A 26,726-nucleotide genomic window follows, 5' to 3' on the forward strand; every position below is an offset into this window, starting at 1 on the left:
ATCTGGTCCAACTCTTCAAGGTGCTTGCCTTGCTCTGGCAATTCTTACCTTGTGGGATTTTTGCTGTTTTGGAGGGGTTTTTTTGGCTGTTCTGCTTTGTTTGCTTCAGTTTTCCTACCCTGCCCTTTTTGGATTTCTTCCTGGCCTTGCAGGTTAAGCTATCATTTGAAAGGCTGCCACAATTTAAAAAATACTGTGCGCAGAGTTTTCCATAGCCTCTTTGCAGTGAAAATAGTGAGTGCTAAATTTGGCTCCTGATAGGCTGGGGTGCTGGCCAATAGGATGCTGTGAGCATTGTTAAATCATTTCTATTATCCCAATGTTTGAGCTGAAATGTCACCCTGTTCATCACACTTCCCTTCCTGAAAACCTCTGTTGCCCTTCTCCATGTGCCTCCCCTATGAGTGGTCCAGAGGGTGGCAACATAAGAACGAGTCTTTTCTGCCGTGGCTCCCTGTTTGTGCAATGCTCCTCCTAAGGAGGTTCAACTGGCACCTTCACTAGACACCTTTAGGTGCCAGGTGAAAACGTTCCTCTTTAACCAGGCCTTTGGCCAATTGACATCCAATGTTGTGGGAGGGAGGGATTCTTGGTTTGGTTTTGCTCATTTTTTATTATGTATTTCAAGCTTTTATATTCTAATTATTATGTTGTAAACTACTCTGAGATCTATGGATGAAGTGCAGTATGCAAATTTAACAAGAAAATTTTTGGTTACTAAATCAAGTTTGCAAACATTTGACATAGTGAAGAAGGCCAAAGTTGATATGTTCAGCATACAACTTTCAGTCTGATGAGAAGATACCTAGAAAATTGGCCCCAGCTTTAAACTCCCCCTCAAAAATTGAAGGTTTATAGGAAAAACCATAAAGGGAAAAATCCTTGAATCTTCAATGAGTCTCACTGCAAAGTTATAAGCAACATTAGATGCATTTCATATACTCAGAGCAAGGTAAAAAAATCCAGCTGCTGTGCAGGATGCAGTGAGCCCAACTGTCCTAGTGAGACTACACAAACATGCAGGATTCCAGAGAGGAGCTCACAGCGCTTTGCTGCTCCATCGTACTTTTGAGTGCCATACCTCACTGAGGTTTGGCTTAGCGTATTGTCCAAAATACAACTCATGTGTACCCTTTATCCTCATGAGTCAAAGGACACCCGAGGAGCAAACTGGCTGCAAAGCTCCCCTCCAGAAGCACATGCAGTCTCACTAAGCCATACCTTGGTTTACTGAGTAACACAGACCATTCTTCTGACAAATAGAAAGGGATTGACATCTATATCAACCACCTCACATATCTAGCTTCAATTTTAAAGCTTGTTATTATAAACTACTACTGCCACCCCCATCCTTTTTCCCCCTTTGTGTATTTCCTTAAGATTGTAACCCTTCAGGCAAGGGGTTTGTCGTCAGAATTCAGGGGAAAACATTTTGATTATTTTAAGCATTAAACAACAATAAGATCAATTAAAATAGTAAAAAGGAGGTGAGTGAGAGGTTTTATCTTAGCAGCAGGGTTAGGAAGGGGGCCTAGTGGAATTGTCTAGGGAGGAAATTCCACAAGGTGAATACTCAAAAACAAACAAACACCCTGCCTCAAGAACATAAGTAAGAAGAGCCTGCTGCTGGATCCGGCCAATAGCCCATCTAATCCAGCATCCTCTTCTCAAAGGGCCCACCAGATGCTTGTGGAAAACCTTCAAACAGGATTCAAGCCTAAGAGTCCTCTCCTCTCCTGTCTTTTCCAGAAGCACTGACACTTCCAAACTGCAAAAGAAGAGTGCAGAACAAGGAAGAATGGGCAAGAAAACATACTGGAACAGTTCTAAGATAACCCTTTAAAGGTAACTGCCATAATCTTGAATTGGGTCAGATGGGAAACACCAATCCAGGTGAGCCAGAACTGGAGCAACATGCACTACAGAATTCTGTGTCAGTTGCAGCTAATGGAAGCAAATTCCCTTCTAAGAGAGGGTTAATCTTGTGATACTAAAAGAGAAGATCAAATGAAAACATAAGCAGTTTGGAGAATGTGCAGCAATGCTTTAAAGGGAATAGCAACCAAGTATTCACTAGCTAAATGACTTGGGGGGGGTAACATCTGAATTGACACATCATGGATTTGATAGCAGTCTGCAAACCATGGTTTGCAAGCCATCTACAGTTTGCTGTGCCGTCTAGACTGGTAGACTTGCTTCGCTGGAAGATTAAAGGTCAAGAATATGGTTAGCAAACATGGCAGGGTCAGTGGAACAAGAGACCAAGCCAAGTTTTGAAGTGCAGTCTGGAGAGTCATCTGTCTGTTATGGTTCAGGAGAGATAGCTCTGTTATTAGTAATTTATGACTAAGGGACCGACCACTAGAAGAATACAAGAAAGCATTCAAGGATTGGCAGCTGTTCCTCCCATCTGGCCCAATGGTGCCTGACACATCCTCTCCTCCCCTCACCCCCTTAAAGCGAGATAGAATAGTACTGGTGAAAATCGCCTGTTCACTGAGTGAGAGCATATCTGTGGTGGATGTGGCCAGGGACAGAGTGTACCCTTTAGGCATCATCTGCGGAGGTACGTTCAGCTGACTAATCTCTTTCCTCATCACTTGGCCCTCACACTGTTGACATCATACCTTCCTTTTTACAAAACGGCATGGGGCAGCCTCATGAGGACACCCTGCTTTTCTTCTATAGAAAAGCCACAAACTGATCTAAATACTTTTTGTACATCCCCAATATATGTAATATTTTGCAGAAGAGTGAACACTGGCACACACAAAAACCAGGCTTTCCAAAACACAAAAATTTTTGCATCAAAAATTGTTCACCTTATAACTAACATCTATTCTCTGCATCTAGATATAAAAATCGTTTCTAGCCAAGAACTTTATGAAAACAATGATGTTTTCTTAGCTGGGTTTACAAATTATGTAGAAATGTCAGGCAATGTTATTTTATTCTTAGTGTGTAATACCCCCCCCCCCCAATGTAAAAATGCTTACAATGTTAGGCAGCAACTTGACTAAAGACATTTTGGACTGTTTTTCCTCTGAAACACTAATGAATGGATCTGCTTTGCTTCAGCAACAAGCAATTTAACTCTTCTTTCTCTGAAGCCAAAATTTATCTTTGCTTTCTCATTCAGGAAACCTGCCAAAAGTCTTAGCTATATTACAGTTTTGAGTTCAAATGCTAAAAGGAAAAAAGTTACCGCCTGCCAAAACTAACTAACCCCCAAACAAGCCAGCAAGCTTGAAAACAATGTTTTGTTTTGCACAAAAAAGACAGTACTGTATAGTCATTTCAGAAACCAAAGATTTTAAACAAAGGACAACCCACCTAAGCCCAATTCTCCTTAACAAAATATATTTCTACACAAAATATATCCAAAACCTTTGGGAGCAGTGGATAAAGAAGTAAAGAAGTAGACCCTAACATAAGCCATGTTATTTCAGGTTAATCAATACAGGAAAAAGTAATAAAATCAATGCACATTTTAAAAAGTATTAGGGAGGTGACTTTAAAATGTAAAGCCAATTTAACACAGTGGTTTACAAGCTTTGCACATGTGGCCTTAGCGAGAAAATATGCAGTGTGCAACAATGAAACAAATGTGGTTTACAGACCAGAAATCCTCAACTCAGAATTTCACTTTATTTAAAGAAGGTGCAGCAAAATTCTGCCATAAGAAGGTGTTTATAGTCAGGAAGATGATCCTCAAAAAGTGCTTCCTCATCTTGTCTAGGCTACAGCAGCCCCCTTCACCAATATTTTCCTTCAAACTTTACAGTGCAAAGCTCAGAACACATGCTGCCTGATAAACAGCTCTGAGGAACTTGAAAGCTAGGATACTCTTGTGTTAAAAACCAGTTCAACCACTTTAAAGCCTGGCATATGGAAATGCTGAGGGATTTAAAGAAGTTCTAAAAAAAACAACAACCCACATCCAAATTTAGTTATTATTCTCAGTCTAAAAATATATATGCTGCAGGGCAAACAATGAAGCCTATGCACTTCCACTGAAGGGGAAGGGGAAGAGACAAACATAATTAATTTTCATTTTATTATGAGTTGTAGAATACAAGAATCTGATGGACAGTTATGCTCAGATGTGGTATAACATTTGCTGCACATACCTTGGAAATACTCTTTTATTGTGATTTATTGCCAAGCTTTTAAAACTACACCTGATGAAGTACTCACAGTAATAAGGTTTTAAAATGGCAATCATGCATACATGTTACAGCTTTAGTATAGGTACCTTATTTTTATACAGAAGGAAATTTATCTCAAGAGCTGCAATCATTTTTACACAATAAAGAGGAAATTGCATACATGTGATACTCTTTCAAATAAGAGGCATATGTATCATTAGATAATCATTTTTTAAAAATAGATTTATCCTAACTTTAGTAACACTATTAATCCTCAACTACTAAACTGGAAGGGGGGCTAATTTTTTGTTTCTCAAGCATCGTAAGTTTATGTTTACCCTAATCCGTACGTTATACTTTCCAGGCTATAGTTTCACATGTTTAATTAAACAGAACATGAAAAGGGAGGGTGCCCACATTATCCTAACCTACAGTTCACTCTTGGTACATATTTTTCAGTTAAATGCTATCGATGCAAGAAAAAATTAGCTATGTAGTGTTTTACATCAGCTGCCATTAAGTAACAACATGAGCATACAGCTTGATCATGCTAGAAATCAATGGCCAAGGCTGACACCAGAAGGTCAAGCATGCACAGCTGAGTGAAACCGGCGACATGGCAGTTCACACAAGTAAGTTCTTCTTGTATATTGTTATTTTAAAATCAGGTCTGTGCAGAGTCATGTCAGTGGGGCATCTTACTCAGCATTTCTGCTTGCACCGGCTACGGCTCTCCAGAACATCCTTTTCATGTATACCGTAATTTTCGCTCCAAAACACACACTTTTTTGCTCCTAGAAAGTAAGGGAAAATGCCTGTGTGTGTTACGGAGCGAATGCACTCGACCGGAGCCATGGCTACCGTCAGTCAAGCAAAGCGGGAGCCGCTTGCAGGGCTTTGCACGGCTCTAGCTTTGATTGCTTTACAGCCAGGAGGAGGGGGAGGAGCCGAGGAGGAGAGAGGGAACCATAGAATCATAGAGTTGGAATAGACCACAAGGGCCATCGAGTCCAGCCCCCTGCCAAGCAGGAAACACCATCAGAGCACTCCTGACATATGGTTGTCAAGCCTCTGCTTAAAGACCTCCAAAGTAGGAGACTCCACCACACTCCTTGGCAGCAAATTCCACTGTCAAACAGCTCTTACTGTCAGGAAGTTCTTCCTAATGTTTAGGTGGAATCTTCTTTCTTGTAGTTTGGATCCATTGCTCCGTGTCCGCTTCTCTGGAGCAGCAGAAAACAACCTTTCTCCCTCCTCTATGTGACATCCTTTTATATATTTGAACATGGCTATCATATCACCCCTTAACCTCCTCTTCTCCAGGCTAAACATGCCCAGCTCCCTTAGCCGTTCCTCATAAGGCATTGTTTCCAGGCCTCTGACCATTTTGGTTGCCCTCCCATGGACACGTTCCAGTTTGTCAGTGTCCTTCTTGAACTGTGGTGCCCAGAACTGGACACAGTACTCCAGGTGAGGTCTGACCAGAGCAGAATACAGTGGCACTATTACTTCCCTTGATCTAGATGCTAGACTCCTATTGATGCAGCCCAGAATTGCATTGGCTTTTTTAGCTGCCGCATCACACTGTTGGCTCATGTCAAGTTTGTGGTCAACCAAGACTCCTAGATCCTTTTCACATGTACTGCTCTCAAGCCAGGTGTCACCCATTTTGTATTTGTGCCTCTCATTTTTTTTGCCCAAGTGCAATACTTTACATTTCTCCCTGTTAAAGTTCATCTTGTTTGTTTTGGCCCAGTTCTCTAATCTGTCAAGGTCGTTTTGAAGTGTGATCCTGTCCTCTGGGGTGTTAGCCACCCCTCCCAGTTTGGTGTCATCTGCAAATTTGATCAGGATGCCCTTGAGTCCATCATCCAAGTCGTTGATAAAGATGTTGAATAAGACCGGGCCCAAGACAGAACCCTGTGGCACCCCACTAGTCACTCTTCTCCAGGATGAAGAGGGACCACTGATGAGCACCCTTTGGGTTCAGTCAGTCAGCCAGTTACAAATCCACTGACATGACTTATTTTTCAGAAATCCATGCTGACTATTGGTGATCACAGCATTCCTTTCTAGGTGCTCACAGACTGTTTGCTTAATGATCTGCTCCAGAATCTTCCCTGGTATTGATGTCAGACTGACTGGGCGGTAATTATTTGGGTCCTCTCTTTTCCCCTTTTTGAAAATAGGGACAACATTTTCCCTCCTCCAGTCTGCCGGGACTTCGCCTGTTCTCCAGGAATTCTCAAAGATGACTGCCAGTGGTTCTGAGATCACATCTGCCAGTTCTTTTAATACTCGTGGATGCAGTTCATCTGGCCCTGGAGACTTGAATACATCTAAACTAGCCAAGTATTCTTGTACTATCTCCTTAGTTATTCTGGGCTGTGTTTCCTCTGCTGAATCATTTGCTCCAAATTCTTCAGGTCGGGCATTGTTTTCTTTATCAGAGAAGACTGAGGCAAAGAAGGCATTGAGGAGTTCAGCCCTTTGTGTATCCCCTGTTTGCATTTCACCATCTTCTCCTCTGAGTGACCCCACTGTTTCTTTGTTCTTCCTTTTGCTACGGACATACCAATGGATCCAAACTACAAGAAAGAAGATTCCACCTAAACATTAGGAAGAACTTCCTGACAGTAAGAGCTGTTCGACAGTGGAATTTGCTGCCAAGGAGTGTGGTGGAGTCTCCTTCTTTGGAGGTCTTTAAGCAGAGGCTTGACAACCATATGTCAGGAGTGCTCTGATGGTGTTTCCTGCTTGGCAGGGGGTTGGACTCGATGGCCCTTGTGGTCTCTTCCAACTCTATGATTCTATGATTCTATACCCATAAAAGCCTTTTTTTGTTGCTTTTAACTTCTCTAGCAAGCCTGAGTTCATTCTGTGCTTTAGCTTTTCTGACTTTGTGTCTACATGTGCTGGCTATTTGTTTGAATTCCTCTTTGTGGTTTCCCCCCTCTTCCATTTTTTGTACACATCCTTTTTAAATCTTAACTCAGTTAAAAGTTCTTTAGATAGCCACCCTGGCTTCTTTAGGCACCTTCCATGTTTCCGTCTCATTGGTATTGCCTGAAGTTGTGCTTTTACTATCTCCCTCTTAACAAACTCCCAGCCATCATGAACTCCCTTTCCTTTTAGTATTACTGTGCATGGGATCTCACCCAGCACTTCCCTAAGTTTTATGAAGTCGGCTTTCTTAAAGTCAAGAAATTGAGTCCTAGTATGCTTGGCTGCTCCTTTCCGCTGTATAGTAAACTTCAGAAGAGCATGATCACTCGCGCCTAATGATCCTTCCACTTCTACCCCACTAACCAGGTCATCAACACTGGTTAGGACCAGATCTAAAATGGCTGTTCCTCTTGTTGCTTCTCCCACTTTCTGGACAATGAAGTTGTCTGCAAGGCCAGTGAGGAATCTGTTTGACCTTATGCTCTTGGCTGAGTTTGACATCCAACAAATATCCGGGTAATTGAAGTCCCCCATTACTACTATTTCCCTTCCTTTTGCATGCTTGGCCATCTGTTCCAGGAAGGCATCATCTATGTCCTCCGTTTGGCTTGGGGATCTATAGTAAGCTCCCACAAAGAGGTCTCTGTTATTCTTCTCTCCCTTAATTTTGACCCAAATGCTCTCACTTTGGCTTTGAGGTTCTAAATCTTGGATCTCTTCACAGGTATACACATCCCTGACATATAACGCCACTCCTCCTCCTCTCTTGTCTGGTCTGTTTATCTGAAATAGATTGTATCCCTCCATTATTACATTCCAATCGTGGGACTTATCCCAACAGGTTTCAGTGATGCCTATTACGTCATATTTAGTTTGCTGTACCAAGAGCTCAAGCTCATCTTGTTTATTTCCCATGGTTTGCGCATTAGTGTACAGACATTGAAGTCCATTAATCATTCCCCCGTGTCTCTTATTTAAGGATTTTTTCCTCCCACCACTAGGTCTGCGTGCTGTTTGCTCCATTTGGTCTATGACATTTGGATGATCATCTTCATCAATTGATAGACTCCTACCTTCAGGAGCACTGTCTCCCTCCCCCACATTATTTAGTTTAAAGCCCTCCTGATGAGGCTTCTGAGATTTTTGGCAAAAACATTCCTCCCAACCGTTGTGAGGTGCAGCCCATCGCTTGCCAGAAGTCCATCTTCAAGAAACTGCAGTCTGTGATCTAATAATCCAAACCGTTCCTGTTTACACCATTTGCGAAGCCAGCTGTTCACTTCCACTATTTTTCCCTCTCTCCCTGGGCCACGTCGTTCAACTGGGAGGACAGATGAGATGACAATTTGTGCATTTAATTGCTTCAATTTCCTGCCGAGAGCCTCGTAGTCTCTTTTGATCTTCTGGAGGTTATTGCTTGCAGTGTCATTGGTTCCCACATGAACCAAGAGGAAGGGGTATTTGTCAGTGGGTTTTATGATTCCTTGCAGTCGTTCAGTTACATCTTGGATCTTAGCCCCGGGGAGACAGCACACCTCCCGAGACATCTTGTCAGGCCCACAGATCACTGCTTCTGTTCCCCTCAGTAGGGAATCCCCTATCACCACTACACGCCTCCTCTTAGGTTTGGTCGGGGTTCTTCCGTGAGCTGTCCGTTCCAAGGTCGCCTGCACATTCCCTGAGGACTGACTTTGCTGCTCGTCTTCATATACCTGATCGACTGTAATGAGGGAGAGATCCTCAAATGGAGTCTGCTCTTCGTCTTCCATGCTAGGGGAGAGGACCTCAAAGCGATTGTGTATTTCTAAGCAATCAGAGTGAACCCTGGGCCTCCTACTTCTTTGAGTCACGTTTCTCCATATATCTGGCTCCTGTGTTGGTGAACTAGCCTCCTTCTCAGGGGAGTCCCCTGTCTCCTCCTTGGTGGAGACGGTGTGCTCTGTTGCTTCCAAGAAGAGCTCCAGCTCTCTAATTCTTTGGAGCGTAGCTACACGTTCCTCCAGTTGCTGGACTTTGTCTTCTAAGAGGGCAATCAGGTAAAGCTGCCTGCAACCTTTGGCAAGAGGGCAAACATTGCGCAGAAACCACAGGTGACTGCAGCTGTTCCCTCCCCCTCCATCTTGAAAACGTGTTGTTGGGGGTGGCTACAGTGGTCCTCCATCATAAAAAGCGTGAAGACAGGACAAATAACCCCCCCAAAAAACCTAGGTCTCCCCCAACAAGCGTTTGAGACTAGCTCCCCTAAATCTAAAAGATGGATCAAACTGTGCGCGCCGCTGCCCTGCAAGCTCTGATAAGCTCCTCCCACAGCTAATCACCTGACTCAACAGAAACCCTGCCCCCTCTGACCTTTGCATAGCAAGGAGAGCCATGGCAGCAAAGCGGGCAGCAGCCACTTACACGCGAGGAGGGACAGACGGGAGCCATAGCGAGCTGGAAAAAGCGCCGCAAACCAGCAACAGCTGCTGCAGCCTCAGCTAGCAAAGGTCCGTGCGCTCTCTAAATGGAGCAATGAGGCTGCAGAGGGACGGCAGGGCACAGGAGGTCTCTGAGCCACGAGCGCAGTGTAAACCAGTAAAAAAAGTTTTTAAGAAGGCTGCTGGGGACAGGAGGGCACGGGATGAGGGAGAGGGGGAAATTACCATTCTCCCGGCTTCTCAGCTGATCCGCTGAGCAGGACTTGGGTTGCAGGGGATTCGCCATTAGCTGCGTAAAGCAGCAAAAAGGGAGAGAAGGAGCAAAGCGGGAGAGGAAAGGAGCTGCTTACACTGCTGTAAGTGGCTGCTGTCCGGTTGGCTCCTTTAAAGCAACAGTGCTCTTTCCCTCCCCCCTCCCCGCTCAGCTCACCGAAAAGCTCCTTTTCCACACACCCCACGCGTGTTCCTTCTCCCCTTAAACCCCTCTTCTGCATTATTAGCAGCATCCTTCTCCACCCACCCCACGCGTGTTCCTTGTCCCTTGAATGCTTTTCCTTCCCTCCCCACTTAAAACGTGGTTACAAAGCACGGATCCACATGGATCCTCAGGATTTTTGCACTGGGTCACCCCAAGTTCACCATCAGATCACATAGCATATCCATGGCTACAGCCTGCACCAAAAAACACACACGCACCCACTGTTTCATGGGGCTGCAATGGTGCAAAAAAGTGGTTACAAAGCATGGATCCACGTGGATCCTCAGGATTTTTGCATTGGGCTACCCAAAACTCAGGGACGCGGGTGGCGCTGTGGGCTAAAGCCTCAACGCCTAGGGCTTGCCGATCGAAAGGTCGGCGGTTCGAATCCCCGCGGCGGGGTGCGCTCCCGCTGCTCGGTCCCAGCGCCTGCCCACCTAGCAGTTCGAAAGCACCCCCGGGGGCAAGTAGATAAATAGGTACCGCTTACCAGCGGGAAGGTAAACGGCGTTCCGTGTGCGGCTCTGGCTCGCCAGAGCAGCGTTGTCACACTGGCCACGTGACCCGGAAGTGTCCACGGACAGCGCTGGCCCCCGGCCAATAGATGTGAGATGGGCGCACAAACCCCAGAGTCTGTCAAGACTGGCCCGCTCGGGCAGGGGTACCTTTACCTTTACCTTTTACCCAAAACTCACCGTCAGATCACGTCTGTGGCCACAGCATGAACCACAAAAATCAGACATCCACTGTTTCGTTTAGAATATTTTTTTCTTGTTTTCCTCCTCTAAAAACTACGTGCGTGTTATGGTCAGGTGCGTGTTATAGAGCGAAAAATACGGTAGATGCCAATGAGGGAAACCTGTGGCTTCCTATGAGTGAAGTATGTGCTCAACCGCTCCTCTCCTTCAGAGCACTTTTGAAACTCTCATTCTTGGCAGTTTGCCTGAAGCGTTGTTGTTTGGTGTCAAGAACTATTTGGCTCAGAAATAGAAGACACCAAAGGACTTAAAACATCTTGTTGTGTAAATGAGGAAAAATATAGAATATTACGTACATTTTTTTTTTTTTTTTGCATGAGTGACGCCAAGCAAAGCTTTTCGCATCAGCATTATTAACTGTACTAAAGTATACCAATGTGCTGCTTTACCAAGAGAAAGGCAAAAAGTTAGCACTCTAGCTTGGCTACAATCCTGCTCTTTGTTCTGCAAGTTTCCTTTCTAATGTTAATCTTTGAAAGTATGTTTTGACAGAGTACTGCTGGTATTGTGCAGCCAACAGAAAATTACGATACTGTTTGTTCGGGATTGAGAAATCTAGTATTAGATTGCTAGTTGTCAGCAAACGACAGGATATACCACATGGTGTTTTTGCACTATATGACACCAGGCCCAGACCTGGAATACAGATAAAGCAACACTATTTTATCAAACTTTTACATTCCTAGTACCATACATAAACACTCTGTTCCCCACTCATTTTGAACTCAGGTTTGTACTGAAAACAGAGAAATGTTCTGCTGTGCACTTTGGGCAGGATTCATTGCTCTGCTGAATTTTCCCATTTTAATAAGTTTGATATGCAAAGTACAGCTACTACAATCAACATACAGAAGAATAACAGCCTTTCAGGAACACCTCCCCAGACCCAATACAAAAAATAACCATGCCCTTTCAAGTCCTTTCCCCATAATGGTACAATTGGCACCCCTGGTTCATTATTTTTTAAAAAAAATGATGAAGCATACACAGGGAACAGGGACACAGAATGAGAGGTACTAGCAGCCATGTTTTTAGTTAAAGTCCACCCCCCACAAAACTGCAGTCCACCACCCAATGGGGGGGGGTGTTGCTGTTTTTAAAGTCAACAATTGCCATTTCCACCACTGTCAGATTTCAAAGTACTAGCGCCAGACCTTTGGCAAAACTACAGAAAGCTGAAATCATGCTTGCCAAAAACCAATCAGCAAGCACTCTTGGAATATAGCTGTGCTGTCCTCATTGCTGCTAAGGCATTGCTATTATGTAATTAACTAGAAATTGAATTAAAATTGTAGTTCCACAAAGTAATTATAGTACTATATTCCCCACTGCAATCTTATGCCTCTCTCTCCCCATGTACTTATAACCACTGGGATTCAGGGGTGCTAAGACAACAGTTGAAGAAGGAGCAAAAAGGGTTTTCTTGTGTGTGTGTGTGTGTGTGTGTGTGTGTGTTTCTTTCTTTGTGGCTCATTAGCTGTTTTCCCTGTGTAAAGGTCAGAGGGGGCAGGGTTTCTGTTGAGGCAGGGGATTAGCTGTGGGAGGAGCTTATCAGAGTTTGCAGGGCATCAGTTGAAGAAGGAGCAAAAAGGGTTTTCTTGTGTGTGTGTGTGTGTTTCTTTCTTTGTGGCTCATTAGCTGTTCTCCCTGTGTAAAGGTCAGAGGGGGCAGGGTTTCTGTTGAGGCAGGGGATTAGCTGTGGGAGGAGCTTATCAGAGTTTGCAGGGCATCAGTTGAAGAAGGAGCAAAAAGGGTTTTCTTGTGTGTGTGTTTCTTTCTTTGTGGCTCATTAGCTGTTTTCCCTGTGTAAAGGTCAGAGGGGGCAGGGTTTCTGTTGAGGCAGGGGAATAGCTGTGGGAGGAGCTTATCAGAGTTTGCAGGGCATCAGTTGAAGAAGGAGCAAAAAGGGTTTTCTTGTGTGTGTGTGTGTGTGTGTGTGTTTCTTTCTTTGTGGCTCATTAGCTGTTTTCCCTGTGTAAAGGTCAGAGGGGGCAGGGTTTCTGTTGAGGCAGGGGATTAGCTGTGGGAGGAGCTTATCAGAGTTTGCAGGGCAGCGGCGCGCGCCTAGCGGTGCGCGCAGTTAGATCCATCTTTTAGATTTAGGGGAGCTAGTCTCAAACGTTTGTGGGGGGAGATCTAGGTGTTTTTTTGTGTGGGGGAAGTTATTTGTCCTGTCTTCAAGCTTTTTATGATGGAGGACCTCTGTAGCCAACCCCAACGACACGATCTCAAGATGGAAGGGGAGGGAACAGCTGCAGTCGCCTGCGATTCCTGCGCAATGTTTGCCATCTTGCCAAAGGTTGCAGGCAGCTTTACCTGCAGCAATTGCATATTGATTGCCCTCTTAAAAGACAAAGTCCAGCAACTGGAGGAACGTGTAGCTACGCTCCAAAGAATTAGAGAGCTGGAGCTCTTCTTGGAAGCAACAGAGCACACCGTCTCCACCAAGGAGGAGACAGGGGACTCCCCTGAGAAGGAGTCTAGTTCACCAACACAGGAGCCAGATATATGGAGAAACGTGACTCAAAGAAGTAGGAGGCCCAGGGTTCACTCTGATTGCTTAGAAATACACAATCGCTTTGAGGTTCTCTCCCCTAGCATGGAAGACGAAGAGCAGACTCCATTTGAGGATCTCTCCCTCATTACAGTCGATCAGGTATATGAAGACGAGCAGCAAAGTCAGTCCTCAGGGAATGTGCAGGCGACCTTGGAACGGACAGCTCACGGAAGAACCCCGACCAAACCCAAGAGGAGGCGTGTAGTGGTGATAGGGGATTCCCTACTGAGGGGAACAGAAGCAGTGATCTGTGGGCCTGACAAGATGTCTCGGGAAGTGTGCTGTCTCCCCGGGGCTAAGATCCAAGATGTAACTGAACGACTGCAAGGAATCATAAAACCCACTGACAAATACCCCTTCCTCTTGGTTCATGTGGGAACCAATGACACTGCAAGCAATAGCCTCCAGAAGATCAAAAGAGACTACGAGGCTCTGGGCAGGAAATTGAAGCAACTAAATGCACAAATTGTCATCTCATCTGTCCTCCCAGTTGAACGACGTGGCCCAGGGAGAGAGGGGAAAATAGTGGAAGTGAACAGCTGGCTTCGCAAATGGTGTAAACAGGAACGGTTTGGATTCTTAGATCACGGACTGCAGTTTCTTGAAGATGGACTTCTGGCAAGTGATGGGCTGCACCTCACAACGGTTGGGAGAAATGTTTTTGCCAAAAATCTCAGAAATCTCATCAGGAGGGCTTTAAACTGACTAATGTGGGGGAGGGAGACAGTGCTCCTGAAGGTAGGAGTCTATCAATTAATGAAGATGATCATCCAAATGTCATAGACCAAATGGAGCAAACAGCACGCGGACCTAGTGGTGGGAGGAAAAAATCCTTAAATAAGAGACACGGGGGAATGATTAATGGACTTCAATGTCTGTACACTAATGCGCAAAGCATGGGAAATAAACAAGATGAGCTTGAGCTCTTGGTACAGCAAACTAAATATGACATAATAGGCATCACTGAAACCTGGTGGGATAAGTCCCACGATTGGAATGTAATAATGGGGGGATACAATCTATTTCAGAGAAACAGACCAGACAAGAAAGGAGGAGGAGTGGCGTTATATGTCAGGGATGTGTATACCTGTGAAGAGATCCAAGATTTAGATCCTCAAAGCCAAAGTAAGAGCATTTGGGTCAAAATTAAGGGAGAGAAGAATAACAGAGACCTCATTGTGGGAGTTTACTATAGATCCCCAAGCCAAACGGAGGACATAGATGATGCCTTCCTGGAACAGATGGCCAAGCATGCAAAAGGAAGGGAGATAGTAGTAATGGGGGACTTCAATTACCCGGATATTTGTTGGACGTCAAACTCAGCCAAGAGCATAAGGTCAAACAGATTCCTCACTGGCCTTGCAGACAACTTCATTGTCCAGAAAGTGGGAGAAGCAACAAGAGGAACAGCCATTTTAGATCTGGTCCTAACCAATGTTGATGACCTGGTTAGTGGGGTAGAAGTGGAAGGATCATTAGGCGCGAGTGATCATGCTCTTCTGAAGTTTACTATACAGCGGAAAGGAGCAGCCAAGCATACTAGGACTCAATTTCTTGACTTTAAGAAAGCCGACTTCATAAAACTTAGGGAATTGCTGGGTGAGATCCCATGGACAACAATACTAAAAGGAAAGGGAGTTCATGATGGCTGGGAGTTTGTTAAGAGGGAGATACTAAAAGCACAACATCTGGCAATACCAATGAGACGGAAACATGGAAGGTGCCTAAAGAAGCCAGGGTGGCTATCTAAAGAACTTTTAACTGAATTAAGATTTAAAAAGGATGTGTACAAAAAATGGAAAAGGGGGGAAACCACCAAAGAGGAATTCAAACAAATAGCCAGCACGTGTAGACACAAAGTCAGAAAAGCTAAAGCACAGAATGAACTCAGGCTTGCTAGAGAGGTTAAAAGCAACAAAAAAGGCTTTTATGGGTATGTTCGTAGCAAAAGGAAGAACAAAGAAACAATGGGATCACTCAGAGGAGAAGATGGTGAAATGCAAACAGGGGACACAGAAAGGGCTGAACTACTCAATGCCTTCTTTGCCTCAGTCTTCTCCGATAAAGAAAACAATGCCCGACCTGAAGAATTTGGAGCAAATGATTCAGCAAAGGAAACACAGCCCAGAATAACTAAGGAGATAGTACAAGAATATTTGGCTAGTTTAGATGTATTCAAGTCTCCAGGGCCAGATGAACTGCATCCAAGAGTATTAAAAGAACTGGCAGATGTGATCTCAGAACCACTGGCAGTCATCTTTGAGAATTCCTGGAGAACAGGCGAAGTCCCGGCAGACTGGAGGAGGGCAAATGTTGTCCCTATTTTCAAAAAGGGGAAAAGAGAGGACCCAAATAATTACCGCCCAGTCAGTCTGACATCAATAGCAGGGAAGATTCTGGAGCAGATCATTAAGCAAACAGTCTGTGAGCACCTAGAAAGGAATGCTGTGATCACCAATAGTCAGCACGGATTTCTGAAAAATAAGTCATGTCAGACTAACCTGATCTCGTTTTTTGACAGAATTACAAGCCTGGTAGATGAAGGGAACGCAGTGGATGTAGCCTACCTTGATTTCAGCAAGGCATTTGACAAGGTGCCCCATGATATTCTTGTAAAGAAGCTGGTAAAATGCGGTCTTGACTATGCTACCACTCAGTGGATTTGTAACTGGCTGACTGACCGAACCCAAAGGGTGCTCATCAATGGTTCCTCTTCATCCTGGAGAAGAGTGACTAGTGGGGTGCCACAGGGTTCTGTCTTGGGCCCGGTCTTATTCAACATCTTTATCAACGACTTGGATGATGGACGCAAGGGCATCCTGATCAAATTTGCAGACGACACCAAACTGGGAGGGGTGGCTAACACCCCAGAGGACAGGATCACACTTCAAAACGACCTTGACAGATTAGAGAACTGGGCAAAAATAAACAAGATGAATTTTAACAGGGAGAAATGTAAAGTATTGCACTTGGGCAAAAAAAATGAGAGGCACAAATACAAGATGGGTGACACCTGGCTTGAGAGCAGTACATGTGAAAAGGATCTAGGAGTCTTGGTTGACCACAAACTTGACATGAGCCAACAGTGTGACGCGGCAGCTAAAAAAGCCAATGCAATTCTGGGCTGCATCAATAGGAGTATAGCATCTAGATCAAGGGAAGTAATAGTGCCACTGTATTCTGCTCTGGTCAGACCACACCTGGAGTACTGTGTCCAGTTCTGGGCACCACAATTCAAGAAGGACACTGACAAACTGGAACGTGTCCAGAGGAGGGCAACCAAAATGGACAAAGGCCTGGAAACGATGCCTTATGAGGAACGGCTAAGGGAGCTGGGCATGTTTAGCCTGGAGAAGAGGAGGTTAAGGGGTGATATGATAGCCATGTTCAAATATATAAAAGGATGTCACATAGAGGAGGGAGAAAGGTTGTTTTCTGCTGCTCCGGAGAACCCGACACGGAGCAATGGATCCAAACTACAAGAAAGAAGATTCCACCTAAACATTCGGAAGAACTTCCTGACAGTAAGAGCTGTTCGACAGTGGAATTTGCTGCCAAGGAGTGTGGTGGAGTCTCCTACTTTGGAGGTCTTTAAGCAGAGGCTTGACAACCATATGTCAGGAGTGCTCTGATGGTGTTTCCTGCTTGGCAGGGGGTTGGACTCGATGGCCCTTGTGGTCTCTTCCAACTCTATGATTCTATGATTCTAAGACAAACATACCTTCCTGCCAGTGTTCGAAATTAGCCAGGTGTGTTTTGTGACTGGGGCAGGTCCAATTGTGACCAAGTGGAGATCTCTGGGTGCCAGACTGGCGACTGGAGAAAGCAAAATGCCGCCTAGAGAAGGATCTGAAATATTTTCCTTGAATCTTGAATCGGTTTTATTCTGAATTGTTTGACTGATGTTCTTTAAAATATAAAGTGATATAGAAACAGAATGAATGATGGTGGTGGTGGTGATGATGATGATGATGATGCCATCGGGGGACGGTGCCTAGACATTCCATTGTGGTGACCGCAGCCTAGATTTAAGGTGCCATTTGGCGATTAGATTATATATCTGAGTTTCTAACAACATTTTGTGGATCAGGCCAAAGCCCTATCTGGTCTAACATCCAAGGACTTAGCTACATTAATCAAAAACAAAACAAAACAAAACAAAACAAAACAAAACAAAACAAAACACTGTTATAAATGTGTTATAGCACTGTGACACCAGATGGCACTGTAGAGCTAAAACCAGAACATATGAAATTTTCCATTGTGAGCTTTAAAATGTTTTTCTTCAGAGTCTTTTTTTATAGCTGTGTAGATGCAGCCCTAGTGTCAAGGTGCCCAACAAGATGCTCACAGGAGTACCTGAGCACAACAGCACTCTCCAGACCTGCAATTCCTAGAAACTAACATTTGAGACACACTGCCTACAAGAGGGGCAGTCAAACATAGTCTTATCCTCCAACAATCCTGCAAGGCTGTCTTGTCCAAGGCAACAAACTGCATTCAAGAGAAAAACCTGCCCCCTAATTAATGGCAGCAACCCATCTATCTCTGTTCTAAATTTTATTTTTTATTAATGGAATTGAGCTTTACCACTAACATAAGAAAGAAAGCTCCCCACCCTGGAAGCGAACAAGGGTGTGAAGTGCTTTTGCCAGCAAGCCAGACCTTCCACCAGCGCCAGCCCCTTCCTGCCAAGAGGCCCTTCCTGCTCCTGCCTGCCTTTCCCCTCCCTCCCTCCCTCCTTCCCCTGCCCAGGGCTGGTTTAGGGTGCTGGTTCTGGCTTTGTTGGGAGGGAGGAGAGGAAGAAAGGCCTGTGTGGCAGCTTTCATCCTCCCCCCTCAGTCATCTATGCACCATAACTGGAAAGCAACTTACACTTTCCTTTTGCACATCAACAGCAATTTGAATTGTGCACCCATTTGTAAGTATAGACTATATAAAACTTCATTTTTTTGCTGTTATCAGATTTCAGACAATACCAATATGTATTTGCCACATTCCTAATGATGTCGATCCAGATACAGTGGTACCCCGCAAGACGAACGCCTCGCGAGACGAAAAACTCGCAAAACGAAAGGTTTTTTCGTTTTCGAGTTGCCTCGCAAGACGAATTTCCCTATGGGCTTGCTTCGCAAAACGAAGCTTGCCCCGGGGACAGCGGGTCTTCTCTTTTGAAGCAAGGGGCTGCGGGGAGATAGCGATCTCCCCGCAGCCCCTTGCTGCAAAAGACGTCAGGGGGCAGCGGGGAAGAAGCGCTTCTTCCCCGCTGCCCCCCGACGTCTTTTGCAGCAAGGGGCTGCAGGGAGATCGCTTCTCCCGGTGCTCCGAAGCCGGGCGGGGGGCAGGGGACACCCCTTCAGGTATACTGGACCGAGGCCGTTTAGGGCTTTAAAGGTCAGCACCAACACTTTGAATTGTGCTCAGAAACGCACTGGGAGCCAATGTAGGTATTTCAGGACCGGTGTTGTCACTGGGCACTAGGATTGGGCATGTGAGAGTCCTGGAAAAGGCAACAAGTTTAGAAGGGGAGCCCAAGTCAAAAGAGTCTGAGAACAATGCCTTAAAATGCAAAAGGAATTTACTTTCACCCTTACCATAGTTCCCACAAAGCCTGTCATTAACCATAAAAGTATCATGGTTTTAAAAGGTAAAGATTCCAAAAGCACAATTTGCTCTTTTGACACAAACTAGCCAGTCACCAGACGTGAAAACTTCCAAGACCTGATGGTGAAATCATTGTGTGGAAACATAAACAAAGCCTGCCAGTTTTGAATAATTTACTGTCAGCATACTGTTTTCCCATTCTCCGAAATCTGTCAAGTAAGCATAACCTTCCTCTTACCTAATGAGAGAAAAATTATCAAACTAGGCTTAATGATATATAAGCAGATAAGGTCAAGTGGGTTACGCAGTTCTTACAATCTGTACAAATCCTTTAATGGAATGACGAAACCAACATAATGAAAACCAAACAAAGACTGAAAAAAGTAAACATCACAAATACTTAAATTCTCCTGGTAGTTAGAAACAGCTTCTCCAAGCATATAGGTGTTGAATTCATTCCTCCTTATCTGAATTTGATTGTCAGTTACAAACCAGTTTAAAATACTTTCTACTGGGATGGCTTCTACTCCCTACTTGGAAGGCTCCCCATATATCACTTGTAATAAAGACATAAAACACTGTGGAACTAGTAAACAAAGGGCTAAATGAAATGCTTCCGCCTCTTCCCAACAGTGGGGGAAAGGGCGGGGACAGGCTTTTAAAAATAACAACCATATTTTCCATAATGAAACTTTATTTCTAGCACATGTTATTTAATGGCCCATCTAGACCAGCGTCCAGTTCCCACAGTGGCTAATGGGTTGCCTGCAGAAAAACAAGAGCCCTCTCTCCTCCTGCGGTTTCCAGCAACTGGTATTCAGAGGCATCGCTGCCTCCAGCTGTGGAGGCAGAACAAAGTCATCAGCTTTGATAGCCTTCTCCTCCTCCATGAATTTGTCCTACCCTCTTTTAAGCCATCTTGGTTGGTGGGCATCACAGCCTCTGGTGGGAGCCAATGCCATCGTTTAAGGACGTACTGTGGGAAGAAATAACTTTATCTGTCCTGAATCCATTCAGCTTCACTGGATGTCCATGAGTGTTATGAGTGAAGGGGGACGGACGGGCTTCATTTTATAAACTTATACCATGCCACCTCTTACTTGCCTTTTCTCTAAACTAACAAGTCCCAAACACTGCAGTCCTCCTTCCTAGGGGAGTTGCTCCATTCCCTTTCAGAACTATTTCCAACTCTACAATATCCCTTTTAACATGATAATGTAATAGGATCTGGTTGCATCAACCCACAGACTCAGTCTAGCATGGGAAAATTGATCCAATTTTTTTTTACGAGACATTATATTCCATATCTTTCTAACTGATATAATTGTTTCAAGAGAACCCCAAGTTCTAACATATTTTGATCCTATTGCTGTCCACCCAACCGAAGGAGCTGCATATGCATAGTGTAAAATTGCCCAGGTCAGAAAATTTACACTGGTTTTAGATTTCCAATACAGTGGTACCTCGGTTTAAGAACAGCCCTGCTTACGAACGATTCGGTTTACGAACTCCACAAAACCAGAAGCAGTGTCCTGGTTTGTGAACTTTACGTTGGTGTAAGGATGGAAGCCGAAAGGTGGAAGGGCACCGGTGGCGGGAGACCTCTTTAGGGAAAGCGCGCCTCAGTTTAAGAACAGACTTCCGTAATGGATTAAGTTCGTAAACCGAGGTACCACTGTATTTAGCATTTGATATTAAATAAGCTTGGTAATATAGTTCCAAATTTGGAATATCAAATCATCGTCCTCCTTTAATTTGTACTTGCATTTTCAATAAAGATACTCTTGGAATTGAAGAATCCCATGGACACTTCCTATTTTATCCAACTTAATGTAACACAATGTCCTAGAAAAACAAGCGCACTTCATCATTCAAGCGGCAATTTGATAAGGAACTCCCCCCCCCCCCGATGTAGAAGCTATTCATTTGTACGAATTTGAAAAAGACCATTTGTTGAAGTGGATATTTTACTGTGACTTTAATGTTATTTAGCATTTCTCTATATGGTTGAAAACTCATTAGTAAAATAAAAGTACCATTCAGAGATTTCTTTTCTATGTTGTGTAGACTTCATTATGCAGCTCTCACAGATGATACTTATTGTGAGGGGAAGACAAAAAAGTTTGCAAAACTTAGTACTGGTGAGAAAAGTTATTCTCACTGTACAGAATGTTCCCTGAAGCCATGGGAGAAGCATCTGAATGATTCTGTATGGGTTTCTAGATTCCTGTAGACTCTTTCATATCCCTACCCTATTATGGGAGAATCCTCATTGATTCCATTTTTCACGCCAGTCCAAACCCTCAGCTGCATTTGAGCAGTCACAATCCCAAAGTTCTACTATTCTATAAAAAAGTAGAAAAAGAGTATTGCAAAAGAATGCAATAATCAACCATAAATGTAGGTGTTAACAAGGCTATTAGTCTGGAAAACACAGTTTGAAACAGAAGCTTTAAACATAATCACTTTAAATCTATAAACTATGCATTGTCTCACTGGACTGAACAAATGCAAGGTCATTATAAAAGCTACAGCACAGACTGAGCAGGAACAAGCACCACATTGTTTCACAATAAACTTTTTGAAATCAGGAAGAGAGTAAAGAGAGATCACAAACTCACATTCCTGAATAACATAGCAAGAGTTCACTTCCCAAGATAACATCATCCATTTTTCTTCTATATTAGGAGATATAAAAGGAAAACAATGTACAGTGGTGCCCCGCAAGACGAATGCCTCGCAAGACGGAAAACCCGCAAGTCGAAAGGGTTTTCTGTTTTGGAGGCGCTTCGCAAGACGAATTTCCCTATGGGCTTGCTTCGCAAGAAGAAAGCCCATAGGGAAATCTCCGGGGACCTCTTTTAAATGCTGGCGGTGGGGAGCAAAGCCTTTCCCCCCCTCCGGCCTTCAGAAGAGGTCCAGGAAGGCCGGCGGGGGCCGAAAGGCTTTGCTCCCCACCGCCAGCATTTTAAAAGCAGTCCGGGATAGCAGGGAAGCGCTTGCCGCTATCCCGGACGGCTTTTGAAGGCAGGCGGGGGGGGGGAGCAAAGACTTTCGCCCCCCGCCCGCCTTCAGAAGAGGTCCAGGACCTCTTCTGAAGGCGGGCGGGGGGCGAAAGTCTTTGTCCCCCCTGCCTGCCTTCCCAGGGGCTTTTAAATCGCCCCGGACAGCGGAGAAGTCCTCCGCTGTCCGGGCGATTTTAAAATGCCGCCCGCCAGCATTTTAAGATCGCCCCGGACAGCGGAGAAGTCCTCCGCTGTCCCGGGGTTTTTTAAAATGCTGGGGGTGGGAAGAAAAGCCCTTGTCCCCCCCCCCCAGCCTTCAGAAGAGGTCGGGGGACAGACTGTCCCCGGACCTGGTCTGAAGGCGGTTTCCATAGCATTGATTTTCAATGCATTCCTATGGGAAACCGTGCTTCGCAAGACGAAAAACTCGCAAGAAGAAAAAACTTGCGGAACGAATTAATTTCGTCTTGCGAGGCACCACTGTACATGTGAAATTTGAATGGTTTTGATAGGTAAAAAAAGGTAAAGGTAAAGGCGTAAGGTAAAGGTAAAGGTAAAGGCGGTTAAGTCTAGTCAAATTCAACTACGAGGTGAGATGCTCATCTCACTTTTCAGGCCGAGGGAGCCGGCGTTTGTCCACAGACAGCTTTCCAGGTCATGTGGCCAGCAGGAGTAAACTGCGCAAGAGAACACCATGACAGAAGCCAGAGCGCATGGAAATGCCGTTTACCTTCCCTCCGCAGTGGTACCTATTTATCTACTTGCACTGGTATGCTTTCAAACTGCTAGGTTGTCAGGAGCTGGAACAGAGCAATGGGAGCTCACCCCGTCGCGGGGATTCAAACCGCTGACCTTATAATTGGCAAGCCCAAGAGGCTCAGTGGCTTAGACTACAGTGCTACCCACGTCCTTATGGTTTTTATACAAGCACTTGAGCTGACTTTTTTAAATATGCCAGGCAGACTTGAAGTTCATGGGGTTTTTTTTACATTAAGGAACCTTCAAATACAAAAACACAAACATTTTCTAAAGTAGTACAGACCAAGAATCACTCTACTACCTGATTGTACTTAGTTTGCAGCTCAGCTCCAGGTCAAGCTGGACAGATAGTAACAGGTCCAAAAAGAAATACAAAGAATAACTGATCTGATGGCTGAAAACTGCACAAAGAGCTTTCAAAGTATTGTTTTAACACAGACAAGCAAACTTTTGATAGTAAGAAAGATCACACATGAAAATTGTTACACCACCTTGCTACTACATTCTCTCTGCTTACTGACAGTGAAGGGTAAAAACCAACTGCTGGTGCCAAAACTGAGTGCAAAAAATGTGTCATTAATCCCATAATCCTAATTCCCCATTCTTTCTTTAGCCCCTGAGGTAACTTAATATCCAATTTCCTGGACTGTGATCTTGTCAGCTTTCCAACAACTTAAATAGGACAGGACCTGGTTAATAGGTGTTCTCCCATCCAAATGCAGCGACTGCAGGAAGTGTTGGTGACTCAACAGAAGGCTGCCATAATGCTGAGACAGTTTCAAACGCGATGCTTCTCTCTCCCACAGAGTGCACCTTCTGATCGGCAAGCTCTAGGGCTCTGTGGTTTAACCCAGAGCAAAACCCACTCCTTTACCTTTTTTCTATGCACACTGCCTCATAAACAACGTCAACTTTCTCTGACTGACTGAAAATAATAGAAACACACGAAGTAACATAAACAACAATTAAAGGGGAGGACTAGATAAACACAAACACACACCCAAGAAATCTAAAAAAGATTTTTAAAAGACACATAGGCCCACATTTACTCAAGTTACTTAAAAGGGCTGGGTGAGCAGAACGTTCTTTACCTGGAGCCGGAAGGTCCACAAAGAGAGCAGCAAGTGAGCCTTCTTGAATGCCACTCCTGAAAAATCCTCCTCCTGGTACTTGAGAGTGACCATCTGGCAAGGGCACCCAGAGCAGGCCTTCAAAGAGGCTTTAAAGGCTTGAGTAGCTACTTGTGAGACAGGATTGTCTTTTGATAGTCTGGTCACAAGCTTTTAAAAGGTTTAAGCCAGCACTTTAAATTGGGCCCCCCCAAATTGCAAGCCACTGGCACTGATAAAACAGACATAATATGGACTAACAATAATATTTCATCCAGGTTTCCCCCAGAAAGGTGATCCAGCTATGCTGATGATTTGTTGAGGTATATGGAGTCTATGGCAATGCAAGTGTTTTAGTGCTTTAGTTATCAGTCAGTTGAGTCATAGAGGCAAGTCCCCAAAAGTTGGCCTATAGAGACCTAAGAAACAGATTAGTGGAAAGTGGAATTGCAGCACATTAAATATCAAATGCATGCAGCATCTGTGCGCATACAGGGCTTCTTTCACTCACAAAATGTGAAGACTCTGCAGCCTAAGTGTCAAGCTTTTGAAAACAGTGGTGATAGGCTAGCTAAACACATAAAAGTGAAAATTATGTGTGTGGGGGGGGGCACCAGGTGGCACATGGTGCCAACAATAACATCTCTCCGACCCACACGAGGTAATTAAGAGGCTGCAATGGGAAGTATGCAGCCTTCCCGCCCCCCGCCCCCAAGGAGATGGGGGGGGGCTGCCTTGCCAGCGGTGTCCATAACGCACCCCCGGATTTGAAAGAAGGGGGTGCCCGGTCACTTGGCACAAGCCCTCGGTGAAGTCGGCTCTTCCTGACGCTGTCTCCAATCAGCGCCCGGGTTCGCTTTAGCTCAAAAATATAATTGGAAACATATAATTGGAAAGAAGCTAAAGCACATACTTCAGGCGAAGTTCGGGAGATAAGACTGCTGATTAATGGATCTCTGTGACCGGAGCGATGGATGGGACAAATAAATGAAGTGATGAACTACTATTAAGAGACTGGTATGTTTGGAGTGAAATGGAAGGGGGGTGGAGGAAAAAACTTTTCTTTTCTTTGCCTTATGTGAGTATTAATAACCCTCCACCCCAGAAAGAAGATTGTTGCATTTTATTAATCACAAGCAGGAATTCAAGAATTGTGTGGAGTGAATTATAGATCAAAGAGATGATTGGTAAACAACGGAGAACGGAGGAAAATTTTATGACGCAGTTTTAAATGGCGTCTCACTAAGACAGGCTTGTCTAAGAAAGACGGGGGGGAGGACCAGGATCATTGGAATGTGAATTATGATTGGAATGTGATGTAAACCTGGCAGAGCCCTCCTGATATACTTGGCAAGCCTGGGAAAATTAAAGGACAGACAGAGGATAAATTCTTTACGGAAGTGTGGAATGGCGGCTGCCCCTAAGAGATATGATTTTTGGAGAGTGTAAAACCCACACAGAGAATGTTTGTTTGTTTCCAACCCACTTGTGAAGATTATCAGAGATCACAAAGAAAGGAATATATGATAACAACAACAAGATGAAGAAAGTAATAAAGAGACTATCTGGACAGAACTGAACTGTTTAATTAAAGCAGCAATATAAGTGATGCTTGGACCCCCAACAAAATTTAAAAATTTGGCTGTATAATTTGGAACTAATGTGATTTGGAAATAATGTGATTTGATTGGCCTGTTAATAAAAATTATGTTAAGAAGAAGAAAATTATGTGTGAACGTAGTATCAATGAGCGGTATTTCTTTCACTTCCACTGAAGAAAAATCGTATATACACATTGGGATAGATAAATTATAACTTGAAGGGCAATGTATACCCAAAATGATCCCATAGAGAAAGGGTCCAAGAAACAGTATGTCCATTTACAAATTCAGTAATGATTGTGGGCTAGTTTCCAGGATATTCTACTGTCCTGATTTTCTGAGAAGTTAAGTAGATATAATTAGTGTTGTTTCCTGAAACTCAGGAACATGTCCAAAAGGAATTGAACAAAACATCTCTAGATTCCTCCAGTGACAATAAACAAGCATTCTCCTACTCCTAACATAAATAGGGAATCTAAAGTAGCAAAGAAAGATTCAAGAGTGCTAGCATAATCACTCAAAAATCCTTTGTGTTATTTTTCAATCAACACAATTGCTTTAAGCTTAGCATCCAAAGAGAGCCCTGAACCTTAAAACCACCACAAAACAACAATCATTGGGTAAAACTGCAATTATATTGCAGAAAGCAAGTAGAGTCAGCAAAGCCTATCAAAAGTCCCCAAGCTGCATTATTTAACCCAGAGTACCCTTGGGGCTAACTGTATTTTTTTTTTTTTTAAGGTACTGGGTTTTCCCATTTTTCAGCACATTGAAGAAGTTGGCGATTCAGCATTACTATGCCAACACTCTTTTTACAGACTATCAGGGAATGCCGTTTCACCAAGCCATCTTCTAGCTCAGTCCTCATTTTTTTTGACAGAATTCTGGACACCCAATATCCTGAGCTTCTAACTGGCCTCACTGTGGAGCACCCTCCCCGCTATATTATCTTTTAGGTACTTGCTTAAAACATTATATCTGACATTTTAAGACTTCATATTTTATACCATTGTCTAACAAACCCAGAAGTAAATGTTCCAGTTTGCAAAATTCCTTTTGGAAGCAAAAATGTCCAACGCGGCTTCTGATTGAGTGCAGGAAGCTCCTGCAGCCAATCAAAAGCCACACCTTGGTTTTCAAACATTTTCAGAAGTCAAACAGACTTCTGGAACGGATTCTGTTTGAGAACCAAACTACGACTGTATACGATATGAAGAGAAACCAGAGTTTGCACCAAAGTGAAAAGAAGCAGAAGTCCCAGCAAAGGAAAAATGGCTACAAAAACTTATGGAATATGCAGAAATGGCAAAACTTACCAGAATAATAAGAAATCAAGATAACAAC

At 44.1% G+C, this 26,726-nt stretch overlaps 1 protein-coding gene across 3 annotated transcripts in view; it reads right to left on the minus strand.

Moving 5' to 3' along the window:
- The window catches only part of RASSF8 (Ras association domain family member 8), a 131,042-nt gene that overhangs the window by 27,008 nt on the left and 77,308 nt on the right, over window positions 1–26,726 (minus strand). The window contains exon 1 of one of the 3 annotated variants that reach the window (XM_082240140.1): window positions 17,026–17,192. The exons of 1 other annotated variant lie outside the window; for it this stretch is intronic. The gene's annotated coding sequence lies outside the window, so the exon portion shown is untranslated. Of the gene's footprint in view, window positions 1–4,850; window positions 4,870–17,025; window positions 17,193–26,726 lie in introns of those variants that run through there. One more of the 3 variants, XM_082240141.1, reaches the window with a different exon arrangement.

This window comes from Podarcis vaucheri (genome assembly GCF_965113315.1).
Source record: "Podarcis vaucheri genome assembly, chromosome: 10".
NCBI lineage: Eukaryota > Metazoa > Chordata > Lepidosauria > Squamata > Lacertidae > Podarcis > Podarcis vaucheri.